This window comes from Scyliorhinus canicula, chromosome 5 (genome assembly GCF_902713615.1).
Source record: "Scyliorhinus canicula chromosome 5, sScyCan1.1, whole genome shotgun sequence".
NCBI lineage: Eukaryota > Metazoa > Chordata > Chondrichthyes > Carcharhiniformes > Scyliorhinidae > Scyliorhinus > Scyliorhinus canicula.
In genome coordinates this window covers 47,867,145-47,894,474 of record NC_052150.1, presented here as the reverse complement: position 1 = coordinate 47,894,474, position 27,330 = coordinate 47,867,145, and the positions used below count along the sequence as shown (strand labels likewise).

The window sequence follows — 27,330 nt, the reverse complement described above, 5'->3', positions numbered from 1 at the left end:
CCTGGGGCTGTGAAGCCACAATGCTATCCACTCTGCTACCATGCTGCCCCAGGGGCAGAGGTCACACAGTAAAAATGAATGCCCACCTGAGGTTTGTATTTTTGTTTGTGTCTCCCAGTTTTCTTCAAGTCTTTCTTCTTGAAGGTTAACAAATGATATCTTCCTTTTTTTGGGCGGGCAAGACCCCACGGATTCATACAACGTTTCTGCAGAGGGAGAGGCAGTCAGAAGCCTGGCACCACCTGATCTGCTCTCTTTAGTTGGGCTGCGAACACTGAAAAAGTACAGGTGGTGGATTAAGGATCCAGATTCCATATGGGGGTAGATGGAGGCAAGCACTTGGAAGAGGTACTAGTTTGAGAAATTGGGACTACTGCTCCGCTTTCATTTTTCCCCCGCAAAATTTACTTCGAGTCCAGTAGTGTTGGCCACTCCGAAGATCTGGAGGCAGTTCAGGCAACATTTTAAGCTGGGCTCCATGTTGATGTTAGTCCCAATCTGCAGGAATCCTTTTCGTGCCAGTGGGTTTGGACTAGTTGTTCAGGTGGTAGGGGAAGTGAGGGACTGGAGAGGTTTTGGGATTTGTCAACTCCACCTCCTCCTCACATGCTAGGCTCAGTTTGATTCAGTTCAAATTGGTGCATCAGACACACTTGATAAGAGCGTGGATGAGTGGGTTCTTATTGGAGGTGGAGGACAGGTGTAAGCAATGGTCTAGGGGGCTGGCGCATCATACGCACATGTTCCGATCAAGTCTTAAACTTGTTAGCTTCAGGATCTCCTTCTGCAGCACCATGTCAGGGGTCTTGGGATTGAGCTAGGACATTTTTAGGGTCGCTGACTCGCTGATGATGCGAAGGTGGATGATACCCAAGGATGTGTGTCCTATCCAAAGGACAGGCAGACGTGCAGAGGGGGAGGTGGATGTCCTTTGCCTTCACCTCGTTGATAACCCGGAGGCGATCATAGACATTACAGTGCAGGAGGAGGCCATTCGGCCCATTGAGTCTGCACCGGCCCTTTGTAAGAGCACCCTACTTAGCCCCACCTAACCTAAAGGAGAGCTCTGCGTGGGTGGAGGTCTCCTGCTCCGCCACTGCCTCGGCCGGTTGAGTGACCCAAGGAGTTTTTATACTTCGAGACGGTCAAGTACACAATGAGGTGATCGGTAGGAGGGTTCTACTTGAGATAGCAGCCAGTAATTTCCCATTTCAAGAAATTAGTCACAGTCAGTAATGGGGGGGGGGGGGGGCGCTTTGGTTGTTTTGTTCTCATTTGAGGGGGTTGCAGTGGGAGGGTGATTACGTTTGGAGTTGTATGTTATGTGCAGTGGTTTTACTTTGTTATAATGAAACTTTTTATTAAAACATGTTTTACAAGGGAACCCCTCCCCCTCTGCACTTCTGCCTGTCCTTTGGATAGGACACACATCCTTGGGTATTTATACCCCAGCCTTGAAAGCCTTGCAGCCACGTCACTGTGATGCCCATAACATTGTACCCAGCAATGTGTGCTACAAGCTCATTTACCTTGTTTTGCATAATGCGTGCATTTAGGTACAACATCCTCAATCCTGCACTGATCACCCTCCCTCCTCATAGTGTCCCCTTATCTGCTGTGCCTGAAGATAGATTCCTTTCGTTTTCCATACTCTTTTGTTCTATTACATGTTCTGGAAATTTTACTACCCTCTCCTGAGCTCCTCCCCTCCCCCACTCCCCACCCCCCCCTAACTAGTTCAAAAGTCCTCATCATTAACCTGCACTCCTACCTTCTCCTCTACCTTATTTTTTTTTTTAAATAATTTTTATTGAAGAAATTTTTCAAAATACAAACATTTTAACCCCCCCTACATTTAAATTTAAATTATATCAAAACAAAGTCAAACCCCCCTACTTAACAAAAAGTCCCCCCCACCCCCTACTCGCGCGTCCCCCCCATCCCCCCCCCCCGCCGGCGAACCGACAGTCAGACCAACTTATCATTTCTGGCAGTGTCCTCGGGCAGGCCTTGCCCGTGCCACCACCTCTACCGTACTTCCTTCGTTGTTGTCCCCCCTCCCCCCTCCCTCCCCCCCCCCCTCCTCCCCTCCCGGGTTGCTGCTGTCACGACCTCAGTTTCTATCTCTGATCTAAGAGGTCCAGGAAGGGTTGCCATCGCCTGAGAAACCCCTGCACCGACCCTCTCAGGGCGAATTTGATCCTTTCCAATTGGATGAAGTTTGCCATGTCGTTTAACCAGGTGTTAACACTTGGAGGCCTTTCGTCCCTCCACTGAATCAAGATCCTCCTCCGAGCCACCAAGGACGCAAAGGCTAATATTCCAGCCTCCCTCGCCTCCTGTACCCCCGGCTCCACCCCAACCCCGAAGATCGCAAGTCCCCATCCTGGCTTGACCCTGGACCCCACCACTCTCGACACCGTCCCTGCCACCCCCTTCCAGAACTCCTCCAGTGCCGGACATGCCCAAAACATATGTGCATGATTCGCAGGGCTTCCCGAACATCTAATACACCTGTCTTCACCCCCGAAAAACCGACTCATCCTTGTCCCCGTCATGTGGGCTCTATGCAGTACCTTAAATTGAATGAGACTTAGTCTCGCACATGACGACGACGAGTTGACCCTCTCCAGGGCGTCTGCCCATGTCCCGTCCTCTATCTGTTCCCCCAGCTCTACCTCCCACTTGTCTTTCAACTCCTCTACTGGTACCTCCTCCACCTCCTGCATAATCTTATAGATGTCCGAGATCTTCCCCTCCCCGACCCAGACCCCTGATAGCACCCTATCACTCGCCCCCCTGTCGGGAAGCGCGGGGAACCCCTCTACCTGTCGTCTGGCAAATGCCTTCACTTGGAGGTACCTGAACGTGTTCCCCGGGGGAGCCCAAATTTCTCCTCCAGCTCTCCCAAGCTCGCAAACCTCCCCTCTATAAACAAGTCCCTCAGTTGTCTAATACCCGCCCTCTGCCAGCTCTGGAATCCCCCTCCTGTATTTCCCGGTGCAAATCTGTGGTTCCCTCTTAATGGTGCCCCTATCAGACCTCCCACTTCCCCCCTGTGTCGCCTCCACTGCCCCCAGATCTTGAGGGTGGCCGCCACCACCGGGCTCGTGGTATACCTCGTGGGAGGGAGCGGCCATGGTGCCGTTACCAGTGCCCCTAAGCTTATGTTGCCGCAGGACGCCCTCTCCATGCGCTTCCAGGCTGCCCCCTCCCCTTCCATCATCCACTTTCGTACCATCGATGTATTTGCCGCCCAGTAATATCCTGAAAGGTTGGGTAACGCCAGCCCTCCACTATCCCTACTCCGCTCCAAAAAGACCCTTCTAACTCTAGGGGTGCCATGTGCCCACACATACCCCATAATACTACTCGTTACCTTCTTGAAAAAGGCCCTGGGGAGGAAGATGGGCAGACACTAGAACAAAAACAAGAACCTCGGGAGGACCGTCATTTTAACTGACTGCACCCTCCCTGCTAGCGACAGCGGCACCATGTCCCACCTCTTAAACTCCTCCTCCATCTGTTCCACCAGTCTAGAAAAGTTCAACTTGTGGAGGGTCCCCCAGTTCTTTGCCACCTGCACCCCCAAGTACCTAAAACTTTCAACTGCTCTTTTGAAGGGGAGCCTCCCAATTCCCTCCCCCTGGTCTCCCGGGTGTATTACAAAGACCTCACTTTTCCCCAGATTTAATTTATACCCCGAAAAGTCCCCGAACTCCGCTAGTATCCCCATTACCTCCGGCATTCCCCCCTCCGGGTCTGCCACATACAACAACAAATCATCCGCATAGAGCGAGACCCGATGTTCCTCCCCTCCCCTTGTCAGTCCTCTCCACCCCCCTGAACCCCTCAGTGCCATCGCCAACGGCTCAATCGCTAATGCAAAGAGTAAGGGGGATAGGGGACATCCCTGCCTAGTACCTCGATGGAGCCCAAAATATTCTGACCTCCTCCCGTTTGTTACCACACTCGCCATCGGAGCTGAATAGAGCAGTTTTACCCACTTGATAAATCCCTCCCCAAACCCAAACCTTTCCAACGTCTCCCACAAGTATTCCCACTCCACCCTGTCAAATGCCTTCTCCGCGTCCAGCGCTACCACTATCTCCGCCTCCCCCTCCACTGCTGGCATCATGATCACGTTTAACAATCTCCGGACATTTGTGTTAAGTTGGCGTCCCTTCACGAACCCCGTCTGGTCTTCATGGATTACCCCTGGCACACAGTCCTCTATCCTGGTTGCCAGGACCTTTGCTAACAGCTTGGCGTCAACATTTAGGAGGGAGATGGGCCTGTAGGACCCGCACTGGACCGGGTCCTTGTCCCGCTTCAAAATCAAGGAGATCAGGGCCTGCGACATTGTTGGGGGCAGAACCCCCCCCTCGCGCGCCTCATTAAAGGCTCTCACCAGCACTGGACCCACCAAGTCCACAAATTTCCTGTAAAACTCCACCGGGAACCCATCCGGCCCCGGCGCCTTCCCCGCCTGCAACTGGCCTATCCCTTTAATTAGCTCCTGCAGCTCTAGCGGCGCCCCCAACCCTTCTACCAGCTCCTCCTGTACCTTTGGGAACCTCAATTTGTCGAGAAAGTTCTTCATTCCCCCTCTCCTCTTCGGCGGTTCAGACCTATACAATTCCCTATAGAAGTCCCTAAAGACCCTATTCACCTCTTGCCCCTTCTGCACTACGTCCCCACCCCTCTCTCTCACTCCCCCAATCTCTCTGGCTGCATCTCGCTTACGAAGCTGGTGTGCCAGCATCCTGCTCGCCTTTTCCCCGTACTCATACGCCGCACCCTGCGCCCTTCTCCACTGCGTTTCCGCCTTCCTAGTGGTCAGTAGGTCGAACCTGGCCTGCAAGCTACGCCGCTCCCTTAATAGCCCCTCCTCTGGTGCCGCCGCATATTTCCTATCTACTTCTAGGAGCTCCCCCACCAGCCTCTCCCTTTCCTGCCTCTCCTTCCTCTCTCTGTGTGCCCTTATGGAGATCAGCTCTCCTCTAATCACTGCTTTCAAGGCCTCCCAGACCGTCCCCACCTGCACATCACCTGTGTCATTCGTACCCAGATAGTTCTCAATGCCCGTTCTCACCCTTCTGCACACCTCTTCGTCCGCCAACAGCCCTACATCCAGGCGCCACAACGGGCGTTGATCCCGCGCCTCCCCCATTTCCACGTCCACCGAATGTGGTGCATGGTCCGATATCGCAATGGCCGAGTACTCCGTGTCCTGCACTCTCGGTATCAGCCCCCTGTTTAATACGAAAAAAATCTATCCTAGAGTACACTCTGTGGACGTGGGAGAAAAAAGAATACTCCCTCGCCCTAGGCCTACCAAATCTCCATGGGTCTACCCCTCCCATCTGCTCCATGAACCCCCTTAACACCTCTGCCGCTGCCGGCCTCCTATTCGTCCTGGAACTCGATCTATCCAGCCCAGGGTCTAACACCGTATTGAAGTCCCCTCCCATGATCAGGCCCCCTGCCTCCAGTCCCGGGATGAGGCCCAGCAGGCGCCTCATAAAACCCGCGTCGTCCCAGTTCGGGGCATACACATTTACCAGCACCACATTCTCTCCCTGCAACCTACCCCTCACCATCACATACCTGCCCTCCTTATCTGCCACCTCCTCTGCCGCCACAAACGACACCCTCTTTCCCACCAAAATCGCCACCCCCCGGTTCTTGATATCCAAGCCTGAGTGGAACACCTGTCCCACCCACCCCCTTCTCAGGCGGACCTGATCTGCTACCCTCAAATGAGTCTCCTGCAGCATTGCTACATCAGCCTTCAGTCCCTTCAGGTGTGAGAAGACCCTTGATCTTTTAACCGGTCCATTCAGCCCCCTTACGTTCCACGTGATCAATCGGATCGCTGAGCGACCCGTCCCTACTCCCTGTCGATTAGCCATGTCTTGTCCCTTGCTCACCCCGGGTCATCCCTCCTTTTCTGACCCGCTTCCCATAGCGATGCCCCCCCCCCCCCCCCCCCCCCCCGGGCTCTCCCCTTCTCGCCCCTGGTCTTTCCAGCAGCAACCCGGTGTCCCCCCCCTAACCCCCCCCCCCCCCCCCCCCCCGGCCCTCCCCTTCCCGTCCCTGGTCTTTCCAGCAGCAACCCGGTGTCCCCCCCTAACCCCCCCCCCCCCCCGGCTAGGACCCCTCCTAGCCGCGATGTACCCAACATCGTACTCCCGAGAGTCAGCTGGTCTCCGCTGACCCGGCTGCTCCTGCCACATTCCGACTCCTCCCGGTTCACCCCATCTGCGCCCGTGAAAGATCCCCTTAAAACCCCAGAGAAAGACCCGCATAATCAGCCCACTCCCCCCCCGTCCCGTCTCCCCAACTTAACGATATAAATACCCAATGGCAAATAAATACATAAATACTTAACTACATACTTAAATAACAAAATAATTAACTAGCTATCAACTAACAGTGTGCTCAACCATCACCCTCCATCAAACAGTATAAATAACCACAGATAACCATAACCAGAAAAGAAAGAAAGAACAAAAAACAAGCACCCAGAGGAAAAGGGTAAAAGGGGTAAATAACTAAGGGAAATTGGAAACGGGAAGAAACACCCCATAAGAAGCCAACGACCCACAATAGAGATTTCAACAGTTCAAATATACAGAAACACCCAACAACTCGAAACCTTCAAGATATTCAGAAAAGTCAAACGTTCGAGAAAAAAACACCCCAAACAATCCACGAAACTGTTACCCAGTTCCAACCTGGCCTGAAAAAGAAAAGGGCCACTTGCTCAATCAAGAGTCCCCAGGCGGCTACGACCGCCGGTGCTCCCAGGTTTTAGTTCGTGTCCAACTTTTCCTCTTGTACAAAGGTCCAGGCCTCCTCTGGGGACTCGAAATAATGATGTTGGTCCTTGTAGGTGACCCACAAGCGCGCCGGCTGCAGCATTCCAAATTTGATCTTTTTCGCGTGTAGCACCGCCTTTGTCCGGTTGAACCGGGCCCGCCGCTTTGCCACCTCCGCACTCAAGTCCTGGTACACCCTTACCGTCGAGTTCTGCCACTTGCTGCTTTTCTCCCTTTTTGCCCACCTCAGGACTTTCTCTCGATCACTTAGCCGCTGGAACCGCACCAGCACCGCCCTCGGGGGCTCGTTTGCCCTAGGCCTCCTGGCCATGACCCGGTATGCCTCTTCCAGTTCCAGGGGCGCCGGACCGGCCCCTTCCCCCATCAGGGAGCTCAACATCTCCGCCACATATCTCGGGAGATCCGACCCCTCCAGGCCTTCTTCCAGGCCCAGGATCCTCAAATTTTTCCTCCTCATCCAAGTGTCCAGCTCCTCGAAGCGGCTCTGCCACTTCATGTGGAGTGCCTCGTGCACCTCCACCTTTGCCCCGATGACTGTGGCCTCCTCCTCCCTCGCGGTCATCTCCTGCTGCAGCTCTCTGATCGACGCCTCTTGGGTCGCCTGGGCTCCCACCAACCTGGTGGTCGTCGCGTTCATGGACTCTAAGAGCTCCACTTTCAGCTCCGTGAAAAAACGGAGGAGAGCGGCCTGCTGCTCCTCCGCCCATTTCTTCCATTCCTCCGGTGCGCGCCGGCCGCCATTTTGATTTTCTTCCCCCGCTTTTTTTGGGGAGCTGCTGCCGTTTTTCTTGCCGCTCCACTCCGGGTACCGACCATAAAATCGGTCTAGTTCTCCTCAGGGGACCTTCCCCCACCGGGATTCGTCTTTACTGCACCTTTGGGGCCCTCCAGTTGGCCCGAAAACACCTTTGTCGCAGGAGCTTCCAAGTGTGCGACTTAGCTAGTCATAGCCGCACCCGGAAGTTCTCCTCTACCTTATTAAAAGACATTTCTTTTCAGATAATAACAATATAATCAACACCATTGAAAATTTCATCCACCTACATCTACCTCCCCCAAACCCACAACAACCCCCGACCCCCTGCCCCCTAATCCCAACCCTCCATAAACAAAAACGAAAAACAGGGCAGCTCCAGCTCAAAAGGCGTTGGTTTGATCTCTTTTTACCCGAAAGTGGGGTAGTTTCATCAGGAAAGTGTAGCTGAAGGCGTGCTGGAGAAGATCCCCCCTCGAATGGCACGTCTGTGATTACCAGAACCGGCAAAAAAAGGTTAAGGACCTGGCGGAGACCTGTGGCGCAGTAGCAATTGTGAAGATGGCGGACGAGGAAGAGGAAGAGTCATCGTAGTTGGGAAGCCCCAGATGGAGCAGTTGGAATATAGAAGTTACAGTGCAAAAGGAGGCCATTCAGCCCATCGAGTCTGCACCAGCTCTTGGAAAGAGCACCCTACTTAAGCCTACACCTCCACCCTATCCCCGTAACCCAGTAGCCCCATCTAATCTTTTTTGAACACAAGGGCAATTTATCATGGCCAATCCGCCTAACCTGAACATCTTTGGACTGTGGGAGAAAACCGGAGCACCCGAAGGAAATTCACGCAGACACAGGGAGACCGCGCAGACTTCTACAGACAGTGATCCAAGCCGACAATCGAATGCAGGTCTCAGGCGGTGTGAGGCAACAGTGCTAGCCACTGTGCTACCATGCCGCCTGGCATGGCCAGTGTATATTGCCCAATCAGGCTTTTCAGAAGATTTACACTTGTTCTAACAAATGCAATTTAATGAGAGCATATTTCTGCATGGATGTAAAAGTTTTTTCATCTCACCAACGCTTGTCTAAGGTCATGAAATTAAGTGAGCTAAATTTTGGCAGGTGGCTAGAGACTATTCTTGGAGGCAGTCTCGCACAATGTGACTTCATGCTGGCTACAGAATAACTGTAGCTCACTAAGAACCATTTGAAAAATTGCCAAAAAGTAAGAGTTCAAGTATAAATAAAAATGGTCCGTAGAGAGCAGTTAGAACAGCGGTCTTCAATAAAATTAGCAGTGTTACCAAAATCTCAGTACTGTTCTGCACAAATTCAGGAACGCAATACTCAAAATGCTAATCTTTTGAGGAACTAGGTGGACCTCGTGTCAAACTACCACGTACGGTACAAGTGGAAACTAAATTGTAGTTTACTTATCTCCAGACCTAAATGGTGCAGAATCAGTGGAAACTTGTAGAACTTCCGTCGAAATGATGGTAGTCATTGGTCTTTGAAATTAGATTATTAAATAGTTGTAACCATAGTCATTTAGATTGGGGTTTTGGGGGGACCTGACAGGCGTTTGAAGACCAAACAGAATCTCGCTGCACTCTCCTGGAGCTTCCACTGGAGAGAAGGTGAGCCCATGCCAGCCAATCAGAGGCAGAGGCAGAGGCTTCATCAGGGAAATTCTGAGGGTGCAGATAGGGAAGGGAGAGGTAGTATCGGAGCCGGGGAAGATTAACGAGGCATTCTGGGAGTATTATGAGAAGTTATACAGGGCCGAGCCGAGTGGGGATATGGGCCGGTTTTTGAATGAACTGGAATTCCCAAATTTCCACGGTTGGATGAGGAAAGGAGGCAGAAGCTGGAGCAACCACTACGGCTGAGAGGGGCAATGGAAAGCATAAAAGGGATGAAGTTGGGGAAGGTCCCAGGGCCAGACGGTTACCCGGCAGAGTTCTAGAAGGAGTTTGCCGATTATGCTAATCCCGAAGGAGGGCCTGCATAAGCCATATAATTTTTTAAGCCGGCCCTTGGCCCACGTCACACACCCCTCCAGTCCCGCCCCCACCTCTCCCTTCTCATCTGCTCCACACCAACCACACCCATGTCAGCAACCCTCCCCCCCCACTGAATAAAGGAAATGGTGGCCCTCGCACAAAGGCCTCTGACTTCCCCTCACCCCGCCAGTCCACCCCTCCCCCCAATCCTCCCAACCACCAACAAAGACAAACAAAAGGCACACTCGCCATCACCGCTCCTCCGTCAAATCCACACCATGTGCCCTACAATGAACACAATGCTCCTCTCCAATGTTCAACGTCCTCACACTCCTCCCCGTCCATGGTCCCACAATCTATCGCCTCCTCTGGTAAGTCAAGTAAAATTCCTGCTGTTGTTTTGTCATCCAGAAGCAGGCAGGGTGAAACACCGAACTTCATCCTCCTCTTAAAGAGGGCCGTCTTTATCTGGTTGTACCTGGCCCTCCGCTTTGCCAGCTTCGCACCCAGGTCCTGATAGAGCAACAGCGCACTCCATTCCCAGGAGCAATTCCTGGTCTGTCTCGACCACATCAAAATTTTTTCCTTGTTCAAAAATTGATGCAGCTTCACCACCTTCACCCTCGATGGTTCCTCCCACCTGCGGCCTCCTCTTCAGTAGCCTGTGCGCCCCACCCACAAGAGGGGCCAGTCGAACGCCCCTTCCCCCATCAACCTCTACAGCATGTTTGCCACAAATTTGCCTCAATGCCCAAGGGCATCCTGACAATCCAAAAGTTCTGCCTCCTGGGGCGCTTCTCAAGGTCCTCCAATTTCTCTCAGCCTCTTCCGGCTGCTCAACACCATCCCAAACTCTGTCTCCAGCAAGGCAGCTGCTTCTCATGCTCCCCCCACCAACTCACCTGGATCGGCAGGCCCTGAGCCTCCTGCCTCTGCTCCACTCATTACCGCCCTGAGCAGCTCCACCCACCACCGTGGCCAAATTCTCCATCCTCTGCTGCTGGAATCCGTGACTCAAAAACTGCACCAGCTGCTCCATTGACCACTGGGTGGGCAGCACTACCCCCTTGCCCTCTGCCATCTTCACCACACCACAAAAACTTTCCCGATTCAGCTGCTCTCTTTCTCGTAGCACTTCTCATCCGCTGATCCACACACCAGCCTAACCAGAGGAATATTACCTTCCCTAGGCACTCGTACACTTTTTGCCTTCAAATACTGAACCATTCAGGTGGGGAAGGACTGAAAAAAATCCACCTCGAGTGGGAGCCACTAAAGGTGTGACCACTCACTTCTTGGCCGCCACCGGAAGTCGCGGCTTCAGTGAAGTTCAACGGCAACTTAAGGCAGCTGGAGCGAATGTACATGTTATCCTGCAATCCTGAAAGTGATATCCAGCGACTCTGTCAAGTCTTTCAATAATCGGACTACTGTCTTGGCCTTTGTCAAGATATGCAAAGAGAAAAAGATTTTATAAAAAAACAAATACAGGCCCCTTACAGTGGAAATGGGAGAATTCACAACGGGGAACAAAGAAATGGCTGAGGAACTAAATTCGCACTTTGCTTCTGGCTTCACAAAGGAAGACAGGAATAATGTATCAGAACATCCGAGAAATGCAGTTTTAGTGAGGAGCTGAAGGAAATTAGTATCGGGCAAAGAAGTGGCAGATGGAATACAAAGTGGAAGGTAGGAAGTAGGAGGTACTTTGGTAGGAAGAATGGTGGCATAGACTATTTTCTAAATGAGACAAGGCTTAGGAAATCAGAAGCACAAAGGGACTTAGCATTCCTTGTTCAAAATTCTCTAAAGGTTAACGTGCAGGTTTAGTTGGCAGTTAGGAAGGCAAATGCAATGTTAGCATTCATGTCGAGAGGGCTAGAATACAAGACCAGAGATGTACTTCTGAGGCTGTACAAGGCTCTGGTCATACCCCATTTGGAGTATTGTGAGCAGTTTTGGGTTCCGTATTGAAGGAAGGATGCGAGGGCCTTGGAAAGGTTCACAAGAACAATCCCTGGAATGAAGAGCTTGTCGTACAAGGAGTGGTTGAGGACACTGGGTCTGTACTCACTGGAGTTTAGAAGGATTGAAACATTACAGGATATTGAGATGGCTAGGTAGAGTGGATGTGGAGACGGCTAGATAGAGTGGATGTGGAGAGGATGATTCCACCACTAGAACCGGAAGGTACAGCCTCAGACTGATGCTCTTGCTATAGAGGGAGTGCAGAGAAGGTTTTCAAGGCTGATTCCTGGGATAACAGGAAGTCATATGAGGAGAGATTAAGTCGGTTAGGAATATATTCAAAGTTTAGAAGAGAGGGAATCGCAATGAAACTCAAAATTCTAACAGAATTAGACAGGGTGGATTCTGAAAGAATGTTCCCGATGGTGGGAGAGTCCAGAACTAGGGGTCATAGTTTGAGAATGAGGGGTAAACCTTTTAGGACTGAGGCGAGAAGAAATGTCTTCACCCAGAGAGTGGTGAATCTGTGGAATTCACTACCATAGAAAGTAGTCAAGGCCAAAACGGTGTCTGATTTCAATAAGAATTAGGTATAGTTCTTTGGGCTAAAGGGATATGGGGAGAAGGTGGGATTAAAGTATTGGATTTGATGATCATAATGAATGGTGGAGCAGGTTCAAAGGCTGAATGGCCTACTCTTGCTTCTATTTTCGATGTATGCTTCTATCTATGAAAGTCCATGGATAGCAAGGACTCTCTCCTCATAATGTTCTTTGTCTGATTTTGTCATATATCCTGTTTAAAAGGAGATGCTAATAATTGAGCACGGTATTCAATGTCTTCTTCTTGTCCTTGAGTGTCTTTGGGGACTCGTTATCTTTATGCATGGTAGTCGCGCCACATGCTAGTTGTCCATCACCTTCTACTATTGTGTCTTAATCATGGCAGAATTGATTAGTGCCATTGCCGAAGGGCGGGTAGTGGATACAGGTCTTTGTGGGTGGGCTCAAAATGTGGGAAGGGAATTTGACTCCCATTCCCTTGTTGGCTCTCTTCTCCTCCTTACTGAGGAGGTGGTCGGTAATGACAGTATGGCCATAGGGTTAGCTCTACAGGTCCCCTGAAGAATGACCCCTGAGAACTACTGTGGTCACGATTCTTCTGTATTATTATATTGGGGTCTCGATGTTGCTGACTTTCTCCTGCATTGGTACAGACTTGGCTTATATCTGTGGAAGGAACAGGTTGGAGACACTGTGGTCTCTGCTATAAATGGAAATCTGAGAGGGGCTTATGGCGCATACCCGAATGTGGCATGAAAACCCTACCCTGCTTTTCTTATGGTGGTCTATACTATGTCAGCAACAAATTTTAAAATTTACTCATGGATATTCATCATCCCATCAAAAAGGAGGATCCTCTCATAAGAGAAAATTGACATAGCCTTGTTACAGGAGACTAACTTGGATAACAGGGAGCACTTCAAATTGAACCAAGAATGAGTGGGCAGGTCCTTGTTGCATCTTTAAAGAGTAGTAGGGGTGTGGCAATCTTGATCAACAAGAATATCCCATTGAAGATAGAGAACTGTTAAGGACAAGGGTGGCAGGTACACAGGGAAACTGCCTCAATAATGAATGTGCATGGCCCACCGGATTACTCTCTGAAGTTTATCATGAAGGCTTTTCTGGACTTTGCTAAATTGGCCCCAGTTAATTAGTTTGTGGGTGGTGACTTCAATTGTCATCCAAATTCCTTGATAGACAAGCTCCCGGGTCATTAGAACCCCCCTCACCCAACAGGCGAGAGCACTGGCCTCGGTGTGTGTGACAAGGTGAGATATTTGGAGGACTTTGCATCCTAGGGACAGAGATTTTACTTTTTTCTTAGCCTCCCATCAGTGTCACACCAGAAATGACTATTTGTGCTGCGGATGATCTTGCATTTAGTTTCCTCTTGTTCTATAGGCAGTATTGTAATTTCCAACCATGCTCCCATTTTCCTAGAGTTTTGCTTGAGGGCCCCCAACCCACACAGTCTAGGTCATGGCTGGTTGATGCTGCCCTACTTGGCGAGTTTAAGAAGGAGTCTGAGGTTTTCTCCTCAGTTAATTCTATCTCTGATGTCACTCCTTCCACCTTGTGGGAGACTTGCAAGGTCTATGCTAGGGGGCTGGCTATTTCTCACACGGCTGACAACAAGGTGTAAATGCTGGAGAGCATGCGCCGGTTTGAAGTCTGTTTGGCTGATGCCGAGGAGGTATATGGGAGAGACCCCAACGAGCAATTGCTGAAGGAGGTTAATGCAGCTAGGATGGCTCTAGACTCCTTATTGGCACAGCAGTCCAAGAGAAGCTTAAAATTTGCAAGGCAGAAAATGTACGAGTTTGGGATAAGCCAAATGTGTTAGAACATAGAACAGTACAGCACAGTACAGGCCCTTCAGCCCACGATATTGTGCCGACCATTTATCCTAATCCAAGATCAACCTAACCTACACCCCTTCAATTTACTGCTGTCCATGTGCCTGTCTAAGAGACGCTTAAATGTCCCTAATGACTCGGACTTCACCAACTCTGCTGGCAGTGCATTCCACACACCCACCACTCTCTCCATAAAGAACCTACCTTTGACATCTCTCTTATACCTTCCTCCAATCACCTTAAAATTATGTCCCCTCGTGACAGTCATTTCCACCCTGGGGAAAAGTCTCTGCTATCCACTCTATCCATGCCTCTCATCACCTTGTACACCTCTATCAAGTCATCTCTCTTCCTTCTTCACTCCAGTGAGAAAAGCCCCAACTCCCTCAATCTTTCTTCATAAGACATGCCATCGAGTCCAGGCAGCATCCTGGTAAGTCTTCTCTGTACCCTCTCCAAAGCATCCTCATCTTTCCTATAATGAGCCGACCAGAACCGGACACAATATTCCAAGTGTGGTCTAACTAGGGTTTTAATGAAAATGCAGCAAAACCTCGTGGATCATAAACTCAATCCCCCTGTTAATGAAAGCTAACACATCATACGCCTTAACTACCCCATCAATCTGGGTGGCAACTTTGAGGGATCCATGTGCATGGACCCAAAGATCCCTCTGTTCCTCCACACTTCAAGAATCCTGCCTTCAACCCTGTAATCAGCATTCAAATTCAACCTTCCTAACTCCATCTGCCCCTTCTCAGCCCAGCTCTGCATCCTGTCAATGTCCTTCTGTAACCTGCAACAACCCTCAACACTATCCACAACTCCCCCAACCTTCGTATCATTGGCGAACTTAGTAACCCACCCTTCCATTTCTTCATCCAAATCATTTATAAAAACTACAAAGAGCAGAGGTCCCAGAACAGATCCTTGCGGGACACCACTGGTCACCGACCTCCAGGCAGAATACTTTCCATCCACTACCACTCGCCGTCTTCTTTTGGCCAGCCAGTTCGGTATCCAGACAGCCAGAATTCCCTGTATCCCATGCCCCCTAACTTTCTGAATGAGCCTACCATGGGGAACCTTATCAAATGCTGTACTGAAATCCACATACACCACATCCACTGCCCGACCTGCACCAATGTGTCTCGTCACATCCTCAAAAAATTCAATGAGGCTTGTGAGACATGACCTGCCCCTCACAAAGCCATGCTGAGTATCCTTAATCAAACTATACTTTTCTAAATAATCATCAATCCTATCTCCCAGAATCCTTTCCAATATTTTGCTCACCACAGACGAAAGACTGATGGATCTGTAATTCCCAGCGATTTCCCTATTCCCTTCCTTGAATAGGGGAACAACATTCGCCTCCCTCCAATCATCTGGTACTACTCCACTGGAGAGTGAGGATGCAAAGATCATCGCCAACGGTGCAGCAATCTCCTTCCTCACTTCCCGTAGTAATCTTGGGTATATCCCGTCAGACCCAGGGGACTCATCTATCCTGATGCTTTTCAAAATTTGCAGCACATCCTCCTTAATATCAACCTGTACGAATTATTAACCTGGTTCACACTGTTCTCATGCGCAACAAGGTCCCTCTCTCTAGTGAATAATGTAGCAAAATATTCATTTAGGGCCTCCCCCATCTCCTCAGACTCTAGGCACAAGTTCCCTCCACTATCCCTGATCAGCCCTATTCTCTCTCTGATCATCCTCTTATTTCTCACATAAGCGTAGAACGCCTTGGGGTTTTCCCTAATCCTTCCCACCAGGGCTTTTTCATGCCCCCTTCTAGCTCTCCTCAGTCTCTTTTTGAGTTCCTTCCTGGCTACCTTGTAACCCTCTAGAGCAGAGTCAGATCTTTGCTTCCTCAACCTTCCGTAAGCTTCCTTCTTCCTCTTGACTAGAAGCTCCACTTGTCTGGTCATCCAAGGCTCCTTCATCTACCATTCCTTCCTCGTCTCAGTGGGACAAAACTATCCAGCACTCGCAGCAAGTGCTCCTAAAACCCCCACGTTACTGTTGTGCATTCCCCAAGTACAATTGTTCCCACTTTAAGTCCTCAGCTCCTGTCTAATGGCAGTATAATTTCCCATCCCCCAATTAAATACCTTCCCATACTGTCTGTTCCTATCCCTCTCCATGACTATAGTAAAGGTCAAGGAGTTGTGGTCACTGTCACCCACCGAGACATCTGACACCTGGCCTGATTCGTTGCCGAGCACCAAGTCCAATATGGCCTCCCCCCTTGTCGGCCTATCTACACATGGAGTGAGGAATCCTTCCTGTACACAACTGACAAAAATCCGTTCCATCCAAACCATTTGCACAAAGGAGGTTCCAGTCAATATTAGGGAAGTTGAAGTCACCCATGACAACAACTCTGTTACTTTTGCACTTTTCCAAGATCTGCCGCCCAATCTGTTCCTTTATCTCTCTGCTGCTATTGGGGCCGGGGCGGGGCAGGAGGGGGGGCTCCTTTCTTGTTTCTGACTTCCACCCATCACTGCTTCCAATCCCTCCCACAATCATAATATCGCACCAATGATGCGCTTTAAGACATTTTCCCCATGTTAAAAGGCATATGCAAGTGGGTAGCTGGAGTTGGGTGCACTTCCCGCAGGTGTAGTCAGCAGGGACACCGGTGGTATCCATCACCACCACATCCTACAGGAGCAGCATGCAACTGCCCTAGCCTCCATCACTTCTGATCTTACAGAATGTACCAGCCTGTGAACCAACTGGAACTCCGCCCTCCAACTCTGCTCCCAGTCAGCTGCACTCTGTAAACCCCCCGGCTCCCTTCACACTCTTTGAGGAAGTGTAGGAAATGAAATGGAGCACCTTGCTCCCTCCTCACCCATCTCCCTCAGTCACCAAACTCACGAAAGCACTCAAATTCAGCAATCAGTGCAAACAAAAGTGTTCTTGACCCGTTTGAATAAGGCGGCAGACTCTAGGATTATTCCCTCTGGGTGAAGACCGGCTGGAAAAGGGGGAGGGGGAGCTAATGAAGATGGAGGAGATTAATGGGCCTTCGAGGGATTTCTATGCGGAGTATCATAGGTCAGATTAGTCTAGTGATGTGATGACAGGTATAGACCATAAGACATAGGAACAGAATTAGGCCACCCCGCCCATCGAGTCTGCTTCAATGGAACAATTTGGTTCCAGAGAGGGAGACCAGCATGTCTGCCCCCTTCCCCTCGTTATCTCCACTGGCCATAGAGCCATTGGCAGAGGCTATTAGCAGAGGCTGTTAGCTGGACCACCTACTATCAGGGCTAGAGTGTGGAAATAAGCAGCATAAGGTCATGCTTTATGTTGGCGATGTGTTACTGTGCGTGTCAAAGCTCGATGTTTCAATTCCCACCATCATTAGCGTGGTGGGTAATTTAGTGAGCCTTCAGTTACAAGATCAAATTTACAAAGTCAGAGTCGATGCCGGAGGGGGAGCTAAGGTGTGAATCTTTCCCCCATCCCTCCCCATGCCAATTTCCCTTTAGGTGGACCCCAATGGGGTTCAAGTACCTGGTTTTTAGGCTTACCACTGCAGTTGTATGGGGCCAATTTCCCTCAGGGGATTGCTTCAATTAGGTGGGACTTGACCGTTCATGGCTGGGCAGGATTGCCTCGATTAAAATGAACATGTTGCCTAGATTGTTATACTCCCGGCCAATGTTGCCAACATTTCTATTAGCTAGTGTTTTAAAAAGATCAAACAAATGTTCAGTTTGTTTGTCTGGAAGAAGCCACGCCTCAAGTTGTTGGGGGTGGGGAGAAACACTTGTTATTTTATGAAGACATTAAAGCAGGTTCTTGTGGAGGATGGTTCTTCAATTAGGAAAGAGATCTAAAGTGACTCCCATTCTCTTCTCCCATCCAGGCTACCCAAAACTTCACACCTGGATCTTACGGACCATGGACTCTATACATGGAGAGATAGATGCTTTCGTAGGCTGGGAGATATGTTCAGAGAGGTTTCTTTATCATCCTTTGAGCAGCTATGCCAACAGTTTGACATCCTGAGACGCTCCTTTTTTAAGTATTTACAACTGAAGAGGTTTTATCCCAATAAGGCGGCCGTACATCTTAACTCCTCTATTTCCCCGGTGGAAAAAAAATTGGAGCCTAAACAGTTAATCAGCAAAGAATAGGAGCAGAATTAGGCCATGTGGCCCATCAAGTCTGCTCCGCCATTCGATCATGGCTGATATGTTCCTCATCTGTTATCAACAATGCCGCAGACAGAGCATCTCCTCCCTAGAATGCATGACCGAGGAGCAGGAGTAGGCAATTTAGCCTCCCAAGCCTAAACACCTTCAATGTGATCATGGCTGTCCCATCATGGCCTCAATGCCATTATCCTGTACTTCCTCCATAACCCTTCAACCCATTACCAATTAAAAATCTGTCTAACTCCTCTTTGAATTTACTCACTGTCCCTGCATCCACCGTATTCTGGTGTAGCGAATTCCACAGATTCACAACCCTTTGGGAGAAGTAGTTTCTCCTCAAATTGGTTTTAAATTTGCTACCTCTTATCCTAAGATTATGACCTCTCATTTTAGAATGACCCGCAAGAGGAAGCATCTGCTCCACGTCTACTTTATCCATATCTTTTAACATATTGTATACCCCAATTAGATCTCCCCTCATGCTCTAGACAGTATAGACCTAAACGGTTCAATCTCCTCTCATACAACAAATCCCCTCATAAGAACATAAGAACTAGGAGCAGGAGTAGGCCATCTGGCCCCTCGAGCCTGCTCCGCCATTCAATTAGATCATGGCTGATCTTTTGTGGACTCAGCTCCACTTTCCGACCCGAACACCATAACCCTTAATCCCTTTATTCTTCAAAAAACTATCTATCTTTACCTTAAAAACATGTAATGAAGGAGCCTCAACTGCTTCACTGGGCAAGGAATTCCATAGATTCACAACCCTTTGGGTGAAGAAGTTCCTCCTAAACTCAGTCCTAAATCTACTTCCCCTTATTTTGAGGCTATGCCCCCTAGTTCTGCTGTCACCCGCCAGTGGAAACAACCGGCCCGCATCTATCCTATCTATTCCCTTCATAATTTTAAATGTTTCTATAAGATCCCCCCTCATCCTTCTAAATTCCAACGAGTACAGTCCCAGTCTACTCAACCTCTCCTCATAATCCAACCCCTTCAGCTCTGGGATTAACCTAGTGAATCTCCTCTGCACACCCTCCAGCGCCAGTACGTCCTTTCTCAAGCAAGGAGACCAAAACTGAACACAATACTCCAGGTGTGGCCGCACTAACACCTTATACAATTGCAACATAACCTCCCTAGTCTTAAACTCCATCCCTCTAGCAATGAAGGACAAAATTCCATTTGCCTTCTTAATCACCTGTTCCACTTGTAAACCAACCTTCTGTGACTCATGCACTAGCACACCCAAGTCTCTCTGAACAGCGGCATGCTTTAATATTTTATCGTTTAAATAATAATCCCGTTTGCTGTTATTCCTACCAAAATGGATAACCTCACATTTGTCAACATTGTATTCCATCTGCCAGACCCAAGCCCATTCACTTAACCTATCCAAATCCCTCTGCAGACTTCCAGTATCCTCTGCACTTTTCGCTTTACCACTCATCTTAGTGTCATCTGCAAACTTGGACACATTGCCCTTGGTCCCCAACTCCAAATCATCAATGTAAATTGTGAACAATTGTGGGCCCAACACGGATCCCTGAGGGACACCATTAGCTACTGATTGCCAACCAGAGAAACACCCATTTATCCCAACTCTTTGCTTTCTATTAATTAACCAATCCTCTATCCATGCTACTACTTTACCCTTAATGCCATGCATCTTTATCTTATGCAGCAACCTTTTGTGTGGCACCTTGTCAAAGGCTTTCTGGAAATCCAGATATACCACATCCATCGGCTCCCCGTTATCTACTGCACTGGTAATGTCCTCAAAAAATTCCACTAAATTAGTTAGGCACGACCTGCCTTTTACGAACCCATGCTGCGTCTGCCCAATGGGACAATTTCTATCCAGATGCCTCGCAATTTCTTCCTTGATGATAGATTCCAGCATCTTCCCTATTACCGAAGTTAAACTCACTGGCCTATAATTTCCTGCTTTCTGCCTACCTCCTTTTTTAAACAGTGGCATCACGTTTGCTAATTTCCAATCCACTGGGACCACCCCAGAGTCTAGTGAATTTCGGTAAATTATCACTAGTGCATCTGCAATTTCCCTAGCCATCTCTTTTAGCACTCTGGGATGCATTCCATCAGGGCCAGGAGACTTGTCTACCTTTAGCTCCATTAGCTTGCCCATCACTCCCTCCTTAGTGATAACAATCCTCTCAAGGTCCTCACCTGTCATAGCCTCATTTCTATCAGTCGCTGGCATGTTATTTGTGTCTTCCACTGTGAAGACCGACCCAAAAAACCTGTTCAGTTCCTCAGCCATTTCCTCATTTCCCATTATTAAAACTCCCTTCTCATCCTCTAAAGGACCAATATTTACCTTAGCCACTCTTTTTTGTCTTATATATTTGTAAAAACTTTTACTGTCTGTTTTTATATTCTGAGCAAGTTTACTCTCATACTCTATCTTACTCTTCTTTATAGCTTTTTTAGTAGCTCTCTGTTGCCCCCTAAAGATTTCCCAGTCCTCTAATCTCCCAGCAATCTTTGCCACTTTATATGCTTTTTCCTTCAATTTGATACTCTCCCTTATTTCCTTAGATATCCACGGTCGATTTTCCCTCTTTCTTCCGTCCTTCCTTTTTGTTGGTATAAACCTTTGCTGAGCACTGAAAAATCGCTTGGAAGGTTCTCCACTGTTCCTCAACTGTTCCACCATAAAGTCTTAGCTCCCAGTCTACCTTAGCTAGTTCTTCTCTCATCCCCTTGTAATCTCCTTTGTTTAAACACAAAACACTAGTATTTGATTTTACTTTCTCACCCTCCATCTGTATTTTAAATTCCACCATATTGTGATCGCTCCTTCCGAGAGGATCCCTAACTATGAGATCATGAATCAATCCTGTCTCATTACACAGGACAAGATCTAGGACCGCTTGTTCCCTCGTAGGTTCCATTACATACTGTTCTAGGAAACTATCGCGGATACATTCTATAAACTCCTCCTCACGGTTGCCTTGACCGACCTGGTTAAACCAATCGACATGTAGATTAAAATCCCCCATGATAACTGCTGTACCATTTCTACATGCATCAGTTATTTCTTTGTTTATTGCCTGCCCCACCATATCGTTACTATTTGGTGGCCGATAGACTACTCCTATCAGTGACTTTTTCGCCTTACATTTCCTGATTTCCACCCAAATGGATTCAACCTTATCCTCCATAGCACCGATGTCATCCCTTACTATTGCCCGGATGTCATCCTTAAATAACAGAGCAACACCACCTCCCTTACCATCCACTCTGTCCTTCCGAATAGTTTGATACCCTCGGATATTTAACTCCCAGTCGTGACCATCCTTTAACCATGTTTCAGTAATGGCCACTAAATCATAGTCATTTACGATGATTTGTGCCACCAACTCATTTACTTTATTCCGAATACTACGAGCATTCAGGTAAAGTACACTTATGTTGGTTTTTTTACCTCTGTTTTGAATCTTAACATCTCCAGTTTTATTCCTTTTGTTATTACTGGGCCTATTCACTGTGCTCCCCTCAGTCACTGTACCTTGTACTGTCGCCCTTATGGATTTCTGACTATGTCTTCTCTGCCTTGCACTTTTCCCCTTACTTCCTTTTGTTTCTGTCCCTGTTTTACTACCTTCCAACTTCCAGCATTGGTTCCCATCCCCCTGCCACATTAGTTTAAACCCTCCCCAACAGCTCTAGAAAACACCCCCCCCTAGGACATCGGTTCCAGTCCTGCCCAAGTGCAGACCGTCCGGTTTGTACTGGTCCCACCTCCCCCAGAACCGGTCCCAATGCCCCAGGAATTTGAATCCCTCCCTCTTGCACCATCTCTCGAGCCACGCATTCATCCTATCTATCCTGACATTCCTACTCTGACTCGCTCGTGGCACTGGTAGCAATCCTGAGATTACTCCCTTTGAGGTCCTTCTTTTTAGTTTAACTCCTAACTCCCTGAATTCCGCTTGTAGGACCTCATCCCGTTTTTTACCTATATCGTTGGTGCCTATGTGCACCACGACAGCTGGCTGTTCACCCTCCCCCCCCCCCCCAGAATGTCCTGCAGCCGCTCCGAGACATCCTTGACCCTTGCACCAGGGAGGCAACATACCATCCTGGAGTCTCGATTGCATCCACAGAACCGCCTGTCTATTCCCCTTACGATCGAGTCCCCTATCACTATAGCCCTGCCATTTTTCTTCCTGCCCTGCTGTGCAGCAGAGCCAGCCACGGTGCCATGAACCTGGCTGCTGCTGCCTTCCCCTGGTGAGCCATCTCCCTCAACAGTATCCAAAGCGGTATACCTGTTTTGTTCATCTCTGGAATCAATCTAGTGAACCTCCTCTGAACTGCCTCCAATGCAACTACATCTTTCCTCAAATAAGGGACCAAAACTGTGCACAATACTCCAGGTGCGATTTTCCCAATGCCTTGCATAGTTGCAATACTTACCTTTATACTCAATTCCTTTTGCTATAAATGCCAACATTCCGTTTGCTTTCCTTATTATCTGCTGCACCTGCTTGCTCGTTTTCTGTGACTCATGCACAAGGACACCCAGATCGGAGCACCGAGGTCACTCCCCATTTAGATAACAAGTTGCCTTTCCATTTTTTCGACCAAAATGCATGGTCTCACACTTATCCACGTTAAACTCCACCTGCCACATTTTGGCCCACTCTCCTATCTATTTGCAAGGTTCTTATTTCCTCATTGCAATTGATTGTCCCACCTATTTTTGCGTCACCTGAGAATTTGGCTATAGAATTTTCTATCCCTGTATCCAAGTCTTTAATATAGTAAATAGTTTTCCTGGGGTGGCACAGGGCGGGCATAAGGAAGTTGGGAGACCTGTTCATTGACGGGAGGTTTGCGAGCCTGGGTGAGCTGGAGGAGAAGTTTGCGTTCCCCCCGGGGAATATGTTCAGGTACCTTCAGGTTAAGGCGTTTGCTAGGCGGCAGGTGGAGGGGTTCCCTTTGCTGCCCACACAGGGGGGTAAGAGATAGGGTGCTTTCGGGGGTGTGGGTCAGGGATGGGAAGGTGTCTGACATCTACCATGTGATGCAGGAGGTGGAGGAGGCGTCGGTAGAGGAGCTGAAGGCTGTGGGAAGTGGAGCTGGGGGAGCAGATTGAGGAGGGGACATGGGCGGACGCCCGGGAGAGGGTGAATTCCCCCTCTTCATGTGCGAGGCTTAGCTTCATCCAGTTCAAGGTACTGCACAAGGCTCATATGTCCGGGACGAGGATGAGCAGGTTTTTTGGGGGTGAGGACAGGTGCGTTTAGGTGTTCGGGGAGCCCAGCGAACCATGCCCATATGTTTTGGGTATGCCCGGCACTGGGGGAATTCTGGAAGGGGTAGCAAGGACGGTGTCAAGGGTGATAGGATCCAGGGTCAAACCAGGCTGGGGACTCGCGATATTTGGGGTTGGGGTGGAGCCGGGAGTGCAGGAGGCGAAAGAGGCCGGTGTTTTGACCTTTGCGTCCCTAGTAGCCCGGCGGAGGATCTTGTTGCAATGGAAAGATGCGAGACCCCCCAAGCATGGAGACCTGGATCAATGACATGGCGGGATTCATTAAGCTGGAGAAGGTGAAATTCACCTGAGGGGGTCGGTACAAGGGTTCTTTAGGAGGTGGCAGCCTTTCCTCGACTTTCTGGCTCAACGATAAGGAACTAGGGCAGCAGCAGCAGCAACCCGGGGGGGGGGGGTATTGTTTATGTTAATTTAATTATTGTTAATTTATTATTTTTTTGTTTATTGGTTTGGGGGGGTTCGTTATATGCGTTGTTACGAGTGCGGGGGGGGGGGGGTTATTATTATTATTGTTCTGTTGCTATACATTTTTCAAAAAATTTCAATAAAAATTATTTTAAAAAATATATATAGTAAATATCTGGGGCTCAAGGACCGAGCCCTGTGGCACTAGATCCTGTGTTTGTACACGAGTACCCTGTAGACGTGGGAAAAAGACTTGGCAACTAACATCGATGAGGATTTACGCCAGTAAAATTTCTGTTTGCAATAAAATGAAGGAGACTCAATTTAAGATGCTACACCGATTGCATATCACACCTAGTCTTAAGAAACAGGTTTAATCCTGCTATATCCCCAATATGCCTAAAGTTCCCAAAAGCCAACGGTGACTGTGCACACTGCGTATCGTGTTAAGATTCAATCCTATTGGTCTAATGTAGTCAGAGACCTGGAGAAAATCTTTGACTGAGCATTAGAATTTAATCCTATGTTTCTAATTTTGGGTCTTCCAGATGGGAGAAGTACTGATGCTAATAAAAAAAAAGGCTGTACAATATCCTGACTTTTGCAGCTTGTAAGAATATCCTGTGCTCCAGGATTAGTGATCATCTTTCAATTCAAAACTAGCACAAATTAGTTATGGAATGCATTCCTGTGGAATTCCTGACATCTGTGATCCAATCTAAATCTGCTGCATCCCATAGACTGTGGGACCTCTATTTTAAATTTATAGACTCTTACCTTGTCCGACTTGCTCCTGTTGGGTTTTCCATGAGCCATATTATAAGTCCTGATTTTGCGATACATGAAAGTGTGCAGCCTGAATGGTTATCCTTTTGTATTTATATGGCCTTATCCTCCTTTCCCGTTAATCTGTTATTAATCTCTGTTATTGGATTGATCCTGTATCAAATTGAAGACACTAATTCCTTAAAGATGTAGTTTAAATGTTTCCTGTCTTGTTTGTTCATATATGTGCAATAATTCTTTCTGGACTGTACCTGGTTTGCATTGCTAATCATTTTATTTTTATTTTTTGTTGCAATATTTGTAAAAAAATTTAAGCTCATACAAAATATTTCCTCACTATACATAAAGAAAATACTCAAAACAAATCAGACAAAAACTGCTAGAAGATAAGACAATATACTAGCAGTTACCCGAATAATATGGTACTGATGTATTTTGACAAAAATCACATGCTCAAACTACACAATCCACATTGAACTTTAGACAAAATTATCAAGTCAAATCTCTGGTTTTGGGAGAAGCCAAGGCTTTCAAATAAAAACTGAATGTTTTTTAAGTTAATAGATTTATGATTCAATCTACTATTAATAAAACATGCAACTTCTGTTTGAAATCCAATTTTGGACATTTCAATTACTGAAGAAAAAGGAGAATCTTTGAAAATCAGTGCTTTTCGATAGATAGTGAAAGGTGACACCGGAAAAGGACATAAGAATTATTTGTTCCGCTACTTGCTTCAAAAGTGTTACACCTCTTAACTTCTTGTTCTTGTCCTGTTAAGTTGTGTGGCAATGTAGCGCATTGAACAACAACAGGACATCACGAGTAAAGGGTAATCCCTCACATGGTGAATGTCTGATCCGAGCTACTGCGAAGGGTAGTTAAACACATGCCAGCCTGGGTCAGAACAAATTGCTCTCTCAATTTCAGGCTAAAATGATTTTGCAATGGCTAATGAGAAAATACAGCTGTTTTTATAACTTTGCAAAAGTTATGATCAAGAACAGTTGCTGATGAGATCTTGATCAAAAAATTATTTAGAGTTGAGGGTACAACAGAGTCCTTGTAATAGTCAACATATGCCTGCTTATAGAATTCATAGAATTTACAGTGCAGAAGGAGGCCATTCGGCCCATCGAGTCTGCACCGGCTCTTGGAAAGAGCACCCTACCCATGCCCACACTTCCACTCTATCCCCATAACCCAGTCACCTCACCCAACACTAAGGGCAATTTTTGGACACTAAGGGCAATTTAGCATGGCCAATCCACCTAACCTGCACATCTTTGGACTGTGGGAGGAAACCGGAGCACCCGGGGGAAACCCACGCACACACAGGGAGAACGTGCAAACTCCGCACAGACAGTGACCCAAGCCGGGAATCAAACCTGGAACTGTGAAGCAATTGTGCTAACCACTATGCTACCGTGCTGCAAATTAAAGACAATTAAACTTCCTCAAATATTTTGCTGCATCCGTGTTCATTATGTTGTTCACTGAAGTGTACTCAAAACTTCAAATAGAGTTATGCACTTCAATGTTACATTTTACAAACTCTGCTGCAACTTTAACCTATTGTACCTACCAAGAAACTACAGAACTGAATGTCATGAAAAGATTAATACGGGTTATTTACAGATTAAATTAAAGACAGTCAATTTCATACGAGATAGCAACAGTTTACATGAGCTCCTCAAAAGCAGTTTGGTTCCTCTGGCTTTGAAAATTACCAACTCCAGTCTGTCACGAGCCCCTGGGCTAGTGCACGCTTAATTCCAGCCCACTTGACCCAGAATCACAACACAAGTTATTTTAAAATAGCGGAGGACCTTCACTAAGTCCAAAAAAAACTGCAGTCAGCAGGTTTGCAAAGTTAATAACCTTATTATTTAACATTAATATAATTAAACTGACAAAAATGTAACTACCTAATACTCCTTTCCTAATAATATAATAATAGGATAAAGAATCACCGATCTAGTAGGTTGGCTTCCAGTTAAGTTCAAGCATTAGTTTTGATACTTATTCCTTTTCCGCTTGCGATGGTTTTCTGTGGCAAGGCTGTCTACTCTCTTTGTAGATTCCAGATCTTTTCAAATATATTTTAAAGATGTGCCAGACTCACGGAGAACAATAAAGTAGTTCTTTACTTCAGCAGCAAGAGAGTGCGAGAGTGTCCCTTCTCCCTTCAGGGTCGAATTGCGTCTGCCCCATCTCTCTCAGAAGCATCATGCAGGAACCAATCACCGATTGTTGTCAGCCAGAACACTGTCCCTGGCCAACGCACAGGTTTCCAGCCAGCTAATTAAACAGGCTTCCTCCAAAGCTGGTTCTGAAGATCCATTCATCACTGACAAGTCCGTTTTCTCCTCCAAAAACAAATTCTGGGACGCAGTCGTGGCTAGCAGGCTGCTTCAGCTCAAGCCCATTGCTTAAAAGGCACATTCAAATTATGGGTCCATGGACCAAAAATAAGAGAAACAATGGAAACAAAGAGAAGTCAAAAGGAAGGACTAACATACCTCCTCCTTAGAGGGGTGAAACATCATTACAATGACATTTCATATCAAGATACATGACACAAAACACATCAATTTGTCCTTCCTTCGACTTCAAAATCCTTGAATGTGTTTTAGCCTCCCAAATCCA

At 47.9% G+C, this 27,330-nt stretch overlaps 1 protein-coding gene across 3 annotated transcripts in view; it reads right to left on the bottom strand.

Annotated features, from left to right (window-relative positions):
- The window catches only part of adnp2a (ADNP homeobox 2a), a 71,124-nt gene that overhangs the window by 31,718 nt on the left and 12,076 nt on the right, over positions 1 to 27,330 (bottom strand). The window contains exon 2 of one of the 3 annotated variants that reach the window (XM_038797008.1): positions 24,673 to 24,834. The exons of the other annotated variants lie outside the window; for them this stretch is intronic. The gene's annotated coding sequence lies outside the window, so the exon portion shown is untranslated. The remainder of the gene's footprint in view (positions 1 to 24,672; positions 24,835 to 27,330) is intronic. 3 annotated transcript variants of the gene reach the window in all.